Source organism: Carlito syrichta, unplaced genomic scaffold (genome assembly GCF_000164805.1).
Source record: "Carlito syrichta isolate Samal-C Ts95f unplaced genomic scaffold, Tarsius_syrichta-2.0.1 Scaffold120447, whole genome shotgun sequence".
Lineage (NCBI taxonomy): Eukaryota > Metazoa > Chordata > Mammalia > Primates > Tarsiidae > Carlito > Carlito syrichta.
In genome coordinates this window covers 164,390-174,851 of record NW_007064543.1, presented here as the reverse complement: position 1 = coordinate 174,851, position 10,462 = coordinate 164,390, and positions in this window count along the sequence as shown.

Sequence of the window (10,462 nt, the reverse complement as noted above, 5' to 3'; positions counted from 1 at the left end):
AAAAAAAAAAAAAAAAAAAGCACATACTCCAAGATTACATCTGTAAGAAGTTCAAAAAGAGGTGATACTAATCTGTTGTGATACATACTAGAGTAGAGGCTATCGTTGAGAGAATGTCTTGAAGACAGCATGAGAGTCCTCTAGAATGCTGGAAAAAGATCTATATATTGGTCATTGTGGTGTTTTACAAGGGGGAACCCTAAAAAAATAGTATTTATTTACTTTTAAAAATTGTGTAGGCCAGGCTTGGTGGCTCAGCCTGTAATCCCAGCACTTTGGGAGGCGAGGTGAGTGGATTGCCTGAGCCCGCGGGTTCGAGACCCACCTGGGCAACTTGGTGAGACCTAATCTCTACAATAAATCAAAAAAATTAGCCGTGTGTGGTAGTGCATGTCTGTAGTTCCAGCTACTTGGAAGACTGAGGCAGAAGGATTGCTGGAGCCCAGCGGGTTGACGTTGGGGTGGCCGTGAGCATGCGTGCCACTGCACTCTAGCCTGGAAAGGAGTGAGACTCCAACTCAAAAAAAAAAATGTATATTTATTCTTGCACGTTTAAACTTCAGTCATCTTCAAAGTACTCTCCGTTTGATATAATACACCTATCAAGATGCTTTTTCCACTGCTCAAAACAATTTTTGAACTTGTCAATTTTGATGCCTTTTAGTGCTTCTGCTATTTTTCGTCTCACCTCTTCCACATTGGCAAAACGTTTCCCCTTGAGAACTTTTTTAACCCGGAAAACAAACAAAAAAAAAGTCGCTCGGGGTGACACCAGGTGAATGGGGTCAATGGGGAGGGTGGGGCATGAGGGTCATGTCGTTTTGGCAAAAACAAAACAAAAACTGCTGAACACTCCGCATAGTGTAGGCAGTTACACTCATATATCACCCATCATGAAATGGGCGAACGCGTTGAAAGAATCTCCAAAAGGTAATTTGCTGAAACCAATCACAGCCTCTCACAACAACATCAACTGCTACAGGGTTCCTAGAATACTTACCTAGCGGGAGAACCACCCTCCAAAAGATAATTCCAGGGATTTGGGGGTTTCCCTCATATACCACATGTATAAATGGGTAAAAACCCATCAAGCTGTAAACTTAAGATTTGTGTACTTTATGTAAATTTTACTCCGATCAAAAAAGTGAAAGAGAAACACTTCCCAGCACAAGGACAAGATGACACAGTGAGACATGACTGTATAAATGGGTTGGCCAAGAAAGTAAAATGGGCATTGGATGAATGCCCTTTCTTACAAAAGACATGGTTGATCTCATAGTAGTAGCAAGCAGATTGTCTTCCCACCCCAAAAATGTGATGAACAGGTGGCTGTGCTTTGCACTCTTTATCTCTAAAGATAGAAAAACAATGCACTGTGGACCTCTGAATTCTAGAGTCAACACTGGCCACATTTGAAGGTGCTGCTCTGACTCATTCATCAGGATCCGAAGGGCTTTTAGGGTGAGAGAGGACACTGTAGGAGATCCAATTGCAAGGCAGGCAGCTCTGCATTTTGAGTCTTATATGAAAAGAAGGAGGACTATGGATTCTCTGGTTTCACCATGTATCCATCCATCAGGGCAGTTGGCCTTGGACAACAACAGAACAGCCTAGTGATGGTGCAGTTATGAGAGATACCACTGGAGAGGGGATTATTCTCTCCCCATGCCAGTGGAATGGGAAAGAATGGTGAGGTGAACCCATTCTCAGGCCCCTGGAAGGTGTGCATGAAAGAAAGCATAGAAGCCAGGCACAGTGGCTCACACCTGTGATCCCAGCACTTTGGGAGGCAGAAGTGAGAGGATTACCTGAGCTCAGGGGTTTGAGACCAGCCTGAGCAATGTCTCTACAATAAGTAAAAAAATCAGCTGGGCATGGTGATACATGCCTATGGTTCCAGCTAATTGAAAGACTGAGGTGGAAGATTCGCCTAAGCCCAGCAGGTCAAGGCTGCGGTGGCCATGAGCATGCCACTGCATTCCCACCTGGGAGACAGAGTGAGACTCCAACTCAGAAAAAAAAAGAAAGAAAGAAAGCATAGAAACAACAAAGAAAAATAAGTCATAGGCTGAGGCAGAAGGATTGCCGGAGCCCAGCAGGTCGAGGCTGTGGTGGCCGGGAGCGGCCACTGCACTCCAGTCTGGGTGACAGAGTGAGACTCCAACTAAAAAAAAAAAAGATTTTTGGTAGCCGGGCTCAGTGGCTTAGCCTGTAATCCCCTGCCTTGGGAGGCTGAGGTGAGTAGATTGCCTGAGCCCGCGGGTTCAAGACCCGCCCGGGCAACTTGGTGAGACCTCATCTCTACAATAAATCAAAAAATTAGCCGGGTGTGGTAGTGTGCACCTGTAATTCCAGCTACTTGGAAGGCTGAGGTGGAAGGATCGCCGGAGCCCAGCAGGTCGAGGCTGCAGTGGCCGGGAGCGGCCACTGCACTCCAGTCTGGGCGACAGAGTGAGACTCCGACTCAAAAAAAAAGAAAAATAAGTCATGAACAATATTTTTTCAGTTTATTTTTTTCAGCTTTGTTGAGGTGTAACTGACATATATATTCAAGGTGTCCAAGATGATGACTTTATATACATATAAATGAACACTATTGAGAGCCTAGTGGAAATGAGAAACCACTAGCCAGCACTTCTGTCACTCTTTACAACTGTGAGATTTCCATCATCAGTGCTCAGCTACTCTGGTGTAAGAATAGAGAAGGCATCTTCAGCATCGGTCTTAAATAGGCTGAACAGATGTGACCAAAGACTGAGGTTGTGGGAGACAACTTCATGCACCATATCAAAACTCCTCTCATTTTCTAGCCTCATTTACCTCTTCCTCCAGCCTCTGCTGGGGACATTACATATGGGCTTCAACTGCCTTCACACCAGGACCCAGGCGGTATGTCCCCTTAGATGGAGAGGATTTTACCCACCCCTTAAAAAGTTAATCAGACCCAGAGGACTGTGACTTTGCAATGCCAGATGAACCCGGTGGTGTGGTCGGGTCTCCAGTACCTTAGACCAGGCAGTGTCCTACGCCCCAGAGAATGGATGTACTCTCCAGAGCCTGAGAGCCAACATCCTGGGGCCACCGCTATTGACAGCAACCCTTTCAAAAGCAGGACTACCCCTGCATGTACTTCCAGAGAACCTGGGGACTGGCCCACCTGCACACTGTCCCAGGACCTGAGGACAAGCTTCACTGCCTGTGCCCACACACTAACTGGGGACCTGAGCATAGGCCCACTCCATCCACCACAACCACTGCCTGTGCCCAAACATGCTGTCTGGGGCCTGGGGATTGATCTGTCCTGCTTGTCACTGCCAGTACCCATGCATGCCCTCTGGGGTGCTAAGGACAGGCCTACCCTGCCTTCTACCATCACTGTCTCTGCCAGTACTTACAGACATCATCCAGGAGTCTGAGATCAATCTGCCTCTCACCACTCACATGCAACATCCGGGGCCTATTGACACCAATACTAGTGCCTGCACGTGTCAGCCAGGGGCCTGGGGATTAGCCTCCTTGGCTTGTCACATTGGCACCCATGCAAACCTTCCAGAGGCCTGAGAACAGGCATACCTCACCCACCACTGCCACCCATGTGCATTGTCTAGGGACCTAGACACTGATCCACCCCGTCCACTGCCAACAGTGTGCTTGCCACATGTGTACATTGGCCAGGAGCACAAGGGCAGGCCTAATTTGCCCACCACTGATGCCTGCATGTAGCTTCCTGCCCAGCCTGCCACTGCCAGCACCAGCACCAGCACCCACACATATGCACCACCCAGGGGCTTGGGACCAGCTTGCCCACCAAAGGCACCTGAGCATGCTGTCAGGAAACCTGACATGCTTGGGCACCAGTGGTGGTGGTGGCAGTGGATGGTGTGGGCCTCTGCTCAGATCCCAAGATGGTGTACATGGGCACAGGCAGCAGACACCTGGCAGGGTGGGCTTCTCCTAAGGCCCTGGGATGGTGTGCAGGCAGGCCAGTCCCTAGGTCTTCCAAAGGATAAAAAGGAAACATGACATCTTCAAGAACCCCATAATTCTTCAGCAATAGACCCCAAAGCAAAGGGAAAATATACAATGCTTGAAAAAGAATTCAAAATAATGATACTAAAGAAGCTCAGTGAGATACAATACTACACAGATAAGCCGTACAATGAAATCGGGAAAATGAATGATGTCCTGGTCAGACATGATGGCTTATGCCTATAATCCCAGCACTTTGGGAGGCCAAGTTAGGAGGCTTGCTTGAGCCCAGGAGTTTGATACCAGCCTGGGCAACATAGTGAAACCTCATTTCTTCCAAAAAAAATTAAAAATTAGCCTAGCATGGTGGCACAGATATGTAGTCTTAGTTACTTGGGAAGCTGAAATGGAAGGATTGCTTGAGCCCAGGAGTTCAAGGCTTCCGTGAGCTATGATCATGCCACTACACTCCAGCCTGGGTGACAATGACTAAAATTAAAAAAAAAAATCAAGAATTTCAATAATAGATCAAGCAAAAGAAAAAATTTGTGAACAGAGTTTTTGAAATAACCTAGTCAGACAAAGAGAAAAAGAAAAGAAAAGAGAACTTAAAAGAATAAAGGATGTTTATGTGATATATGCACACTATAAAGTGACCAAATAGTCACATTTTGGAAATTCTAGAAGAGAGAGACAAAGTCATAGAAAACCTATTTAGCAAAATAAAAGCTGAAAACTTCCCTAGTCTTGCAAGAGGGATAGACATTCAGATAAAGGAAGCTCAAAGATCCCCAAACAGAGTCCACCAAAAAAGGTATTCTCCAAGGCACATTATAGGTAAACTGTCAAAAGTCAAGACAAAGAGAAAACTCTAACAACAGCAAGAAAAAGGCATCAAGTCACATATAAGGGGGAATTCTCATTAGACTAACAGTCTAGTCTAATGAGAAATAACTAACAGTGTATTTCTCAGCACAAATCTCACAGACCAGGAACAAATGAGATAATACAGGATAGTCAAAGTGCTGAAAGAAAAAAAAAAACTGGCAACCAAGAAACTATACCCAGAAAAGTATACTTCAACAATGAAGGAGAAATGAAGTCTTTCCCAGAGAAGCAAAAACTGAGGGAATTTATCACTAGACTAGATCTACAAAAAATGCTTAAGGAAGCTCTACGTCTGGAAGCAAAAGGATGATATCTACCACCGTGAAAACACATGAAAGTTAAAACTCACTGATAGAAGAGATACACTTTTTTTTTTTTTTTAGTCAGAGTCTTACCATCTCCCAGGCTGGAGTGCAGTGGCATGCTCATGACCACTGCAGTCTTGACCTGCTGGGCTCAGGTGATCCTTCTGCCTCAGTCTAACAAGTAGCTGGAACCACAATCATGCATCACCATGCCTGGCTAATTTTTTATTTATTTATTGTAGAGACAAGGTCTTGCCAAGTTGATCAGGCTGGTCTTGAACCCCTGGCATCAGGCAATCCTCTCACCTCTGCCTCCCAAATTGCTGGGATTACAGAAGTGAACCACCATGCCCAGCCCAGATACACAACTGAGAAAGGAATAAAACATTATCAGTACAAAACCCTACCAAATTGTAAACAATAAAAGAGAAAGAAAGGAACCAATGATAGACAAAACAATCAGAAAACAATTTAACAAAATTAGAAGAGTGAGTCCTCACCTATCAATATAACCTTGAATGTAAATAGTTTAAATTTCCCCACTTAAAAGAGATAGACTGGCCAAATGGAAAAAAACAAGACCCAATTATATGCTGTCTACAAGAAACCTACTTCTCTTGTATCGCTACACATAGACTGAAAGTGAATTAATGGAAAAACATAGTCCATGCAAATGGAAACCATGTGCATGCAAGAGTAGCTATACTTATATCAGACAAAATAGACTTTAAGTAAAATTAAATAAGAAGAGACAAGGAGGTCATTATATAGTGATAACAGTATCAATTCAGCAAGAAGATATAACAATTGCAAATATATATGTACACAACACTGGAACACCCAGATATATAAAGCAAATATTTTTTAATCTAAAAAGAAAGATAGATTACAATACAATTATAGTTAGGGAATCCAATGCCCCATTTTCAGCATTGGACAGATTACCTAGACAGAAAATCAGCAAAGAAACATTGAATTAATTTAACTAACAGATATTTACAGATCATCTTATCCAAAAGCTGCAGAATACACATTCTTCTCAGCAAATGGAACATTCACCAGGACAGGCCATATGTAAGGCTATAAAACAAATCTCAACATTTAAAAAAAATAAAAAATCTTATCAAATATCTTCTCAGGCTAGGCGTGGTGGCTCATGCCTATAATCTCGGCACTTTGGAAGGCTGAGGCCTCCCATGTATCTTCCCAGACCACAATGCAATAAGCCTAGAAATCAATAATGAGGAAATTTGAAAACTCTACAAATATGTGGAAATTAAACAACATGCTCCTGAACAATCATTGGGTCAATTAGGAAATTAAGAAGGAAATTTTAAAAATATTAGAAACAAATGAAAATAGAAACCACATATACCAAAACCTATGGGATACAGTAAAAACAATGCTAAGAGGTAAATGTATAGCAATAGTTGTCTACATCAAAAAAGAAGAAAGGTTACAAATAAACAACTTCATCATGCTCTTCAAGGAACTAGAAAAGCAAGAATAAATAAAAAATTAGTAAAAGGAAAGAAATATAAAGATCAGAGCAAACCTAAAGGGGATACAGGTGAAAGGAAACAATATAAAGGAAAAATGAAATGAAAAGTTTTTTTTTTTTTTAAAAGATAAATAGGCTGGATAAGGCTCACACCTGTAATCCCAACGCTTTGGGAGGCAGAGGCGAGATAATTGCCTAAACCCAGGGGTTTGAGACCAGCCTGGGCAACTTGGCAAGACCTCGTCTCTACAATTAATCAAAAATTAGCTGTGCATGGTGGCATGTGCCTGTAGTTTCAGCTACTTGGAAGACTGAGGTGGAAGAATTGCCTTAGTTCAGCTGGTCAAGGCGGCCATAGCCATGAGCATGCCACTGCACTCCAGCCTGGACAACAGAGTGAGACTCCAACTCAAAATAAATAAATAAAAAGATAAACAAAATGAATGAGCCACTGCTAGGATGAACCCAGAAAAAAAATTAATATGAAAGTCTCTTAATGAAGAAAAGTTGGGACCAAATGGCTTTACTACTGAACTCTACCAAACTTATAAAAAAGTACTAAGCCAATTATTTTCAAACTACTCAAAACATTGAAGAATAAATCATTCTTTTCTTTTTCTTTCTTTCTTTTTCTTTTTCTTTTCTTTTTTTTTTTTTTGAGTTGAGGGCTCACTTTGTCACCCAGGCTGGAATGCAGTGCCATGATCACTACTCACTCCAGCCTTGACCTTCCAGGCTCAGACAATCCTTCCACCTCAGGCTCCCAAGTAGCTGAGACTGCAGGCACATGCCACTACACCTGGGTACTTTAAAAAATTTTTTTGTAGAGATGAGGTCTTGTTATGTTGCCTAGACGGTGTTGAACTCCTGAGCTTAAGCAATCCTCCCACCTCAGCCCCAAAGTGCTGGGATTACAAGGCATGAGCCACCACATTTGGCCAAGAGAATTCTTTCTTTTCTTTTCTTTTCTTTTTTGAGTTGGAGTCTCACTCAGTCTCCCAGACTGGAGTGCAGTGGCCGCTCCCGGCCACCGCAGCCTCGACCTGCTGGGCTCTGGTGATCCTTCTGCCTCAGCCTTCCAAGTAGCTGGAACTACAGGCGTGCGCTACCACGTCCAGCTCATTTTTGATTTATTGTAGAGATGAGGTCTCACCAAGTTGCCCAGGAGGGTCTCGAACCCGTGGGCTCGGGCAATCCACTCACCTCAGCCTCCCAAAGGCACAGGACTACAGGCTGAGCCACCGAGCCTGGCTGAGAATTCTTTCTAACTCATTCTATAAGGCCAGCGTCATCCCTGATACCAAAACCAGACAAGAACACAACAACAACAACAAAAAAGAAAACTACAGGCCAATATGAATGAACGCAGATAAACACAGATACAAAAAATCTCAAGAAAATACAGTTGATTCTTGAACAATGTGAAAGTTATGGGCACCAAACTCTCACACATTCAAAACTCCACATATAACTTTTGTCTCCTCCAAAACTTTATTACCAACAGTTAAGTGAAAGACTTCTACAATGAAAACTACAGAAAACTGATTTAAGAAATTGAAGAGGACACAAACAAGTGGAAAGACATCCCATGCTCATGGACTGGGAGAATTAATATTGTTAAAATGACCATACTACTCAAAGCAGCCTATATATGTAATGCAATCCCTATCAAAATACCAGTGACATTCTTCACCGAAATAATGGTCCTAAAATTCGTATGGAAGCACAAAGACCCCGAATAGCCTAAGTAATACTGAGGATAAAGAACAAAGTTAGAAGCCGGGCTCGGTGGCTCAGCCTGTAATCCCGCACCTTTGGGAGGCTGAGGTGAGTGGATTGCCTGAGCCTGCGGGTTCGAGACCCGCCTGGGCAGCGAGACCTCATCTCTACAATAAATCAAAAAATCAGCCGGGCGTGGTAGCGCGTGCCTGTAATTCCGGCTACTTGGAAGGCTGAGGCGGAAGGATCGCCGGAGCCCAGCGGGTCGAGGCTGCGGTGGCCGGGAGCGGCCACTGCACTCCAGTCTGGGCGACAGAGTGAGACTCCAACACAAAAAAAAGAACAAAGCTAGAGGCATCAAAATACCTGCCTTCAAGACTTACTTCAAAGCTATAGTAACCAAAACAGCATGTTATCGGTATAAAAACAGACACCTAGACCAATGGAACAGAATAGAGAACCCGGAAACACATCTGTGTATTTAGAGCCAACTGACTTTTTTGATAGTTCTCTAGTGAAGAACTGACACTGGGAAAAGGACACCCTCTTCAATAAATGGTGCAAGGAAAGCTGGATATCTAGATGCAGAAGAATGAAACTGGGCCTGGATCTCTCACTATATACAAACATCAACTCAAAGTGGATTAAAGACTTAAATGTAAGATGGAAACTTTACATCTATTTGAAGAACACTTTCTACTTGAGGAAACACTTTAGTACATTGGTCCTGGCAAAAATTATTTGACTAAGACTTTAAAAGCACAGGCAACAAAAACAAAAATAGACAAATGGGAACATACTAAGCGAAAAAGCTTCTGCACAGCAAAGGAAACAATCAACAGAGTGAAGAGGCAACCTGTAGGATGGGAGAAAATATTTGCAAACTATGCATCTAACAAGGGACTAATATCCAGAATATGCAAGGAATTCAAACAATTCAACAGCAAAATAAAATAAACACATTAAGAGGCGGGCAGGCTGGGCTTGGTGGCTCAACCTATAATCCCAGCACTTTGGGAGGCTGAGGCGAGTGGACTGCCTGAGCCCGTGGGTTTGAGACCAGCCCGGGCAACTCGGCGAGACCTCATCTCTACAATAAATTTAAAAATAGCCAGGCATGGTAGCGCGCGCCTGTAGTTCCGGCTACTTGGTAGGCTGGGGTAGAAGGATCCCCGGAGCCCAGTAGGTTGCTGCTGGGGTGACCGTGAGCGTGGGTGCCACGCATTCCAGTCTGGGCAACACAGTGAGACTCCAACTCAGAAAAAAAAAAGAGGCGGGCAAAGGATCTAAATAGACATTTCTCGAACGGCCAACAGGTATATGAAAAGGTGTTCAATATCATTAATTATCAGGGAAATGCAAATCAAAACCACAATGAGATATCAGCTTATCCCACTTAGAATGACTATTATCAAAAAGGCAGGCTGGGCACAGTGGCTCACTCCTATAATCTAAGCACTTTGGGAGCCGGAGGCAGGAGGATTGTTTGAGCTCAGGAGTTTCATACCAGCCTGGGCAACATAGTGAGACCTCACCTCTACCAAAAAAAAAAGAAAAAAATTGGCCAGGCGTGGTGGCATGAGCCTGTAGTCCCAGCCACTCGGGAGGTTGAAGAGGGAGGATTACTTGGGCCCAGGAGTTCAAGGCCACTGCACTCCAGGCTGGCTAACAGTGAGTCCTCTACTCAAACAACAAAATTTAAAAAAAAAAGACAAAAGATAACAAATGATGGAGTTGGAGAAAAGAGAACTCATTGGTGAGAATGTCAATTAGTACAGCTGTTATGGAAAACAGTGTGGAGGTTTCTCAAAAAATTTAAATAGAGCTACCATACAATCCAGCAATTCCACTACTGGCTATTTATCCAAAAGAAAGAAAATCAGCATATCAAAAGGATACCTGCACACCCATGTTTACGGCAGTATTTACACTAGCCAAGATATGGAATCAACCTAAGTGTCCATCAACGAATGGATGGATTAAAAAAAGATAAGGCCGAGCCAGGCTCAGTGGCTCAGCCTGTAATCCCACGCCTTTGGGAGGCTGAGGTGAGTGGATTGCCTGAGCCCGCAGGTTCGAG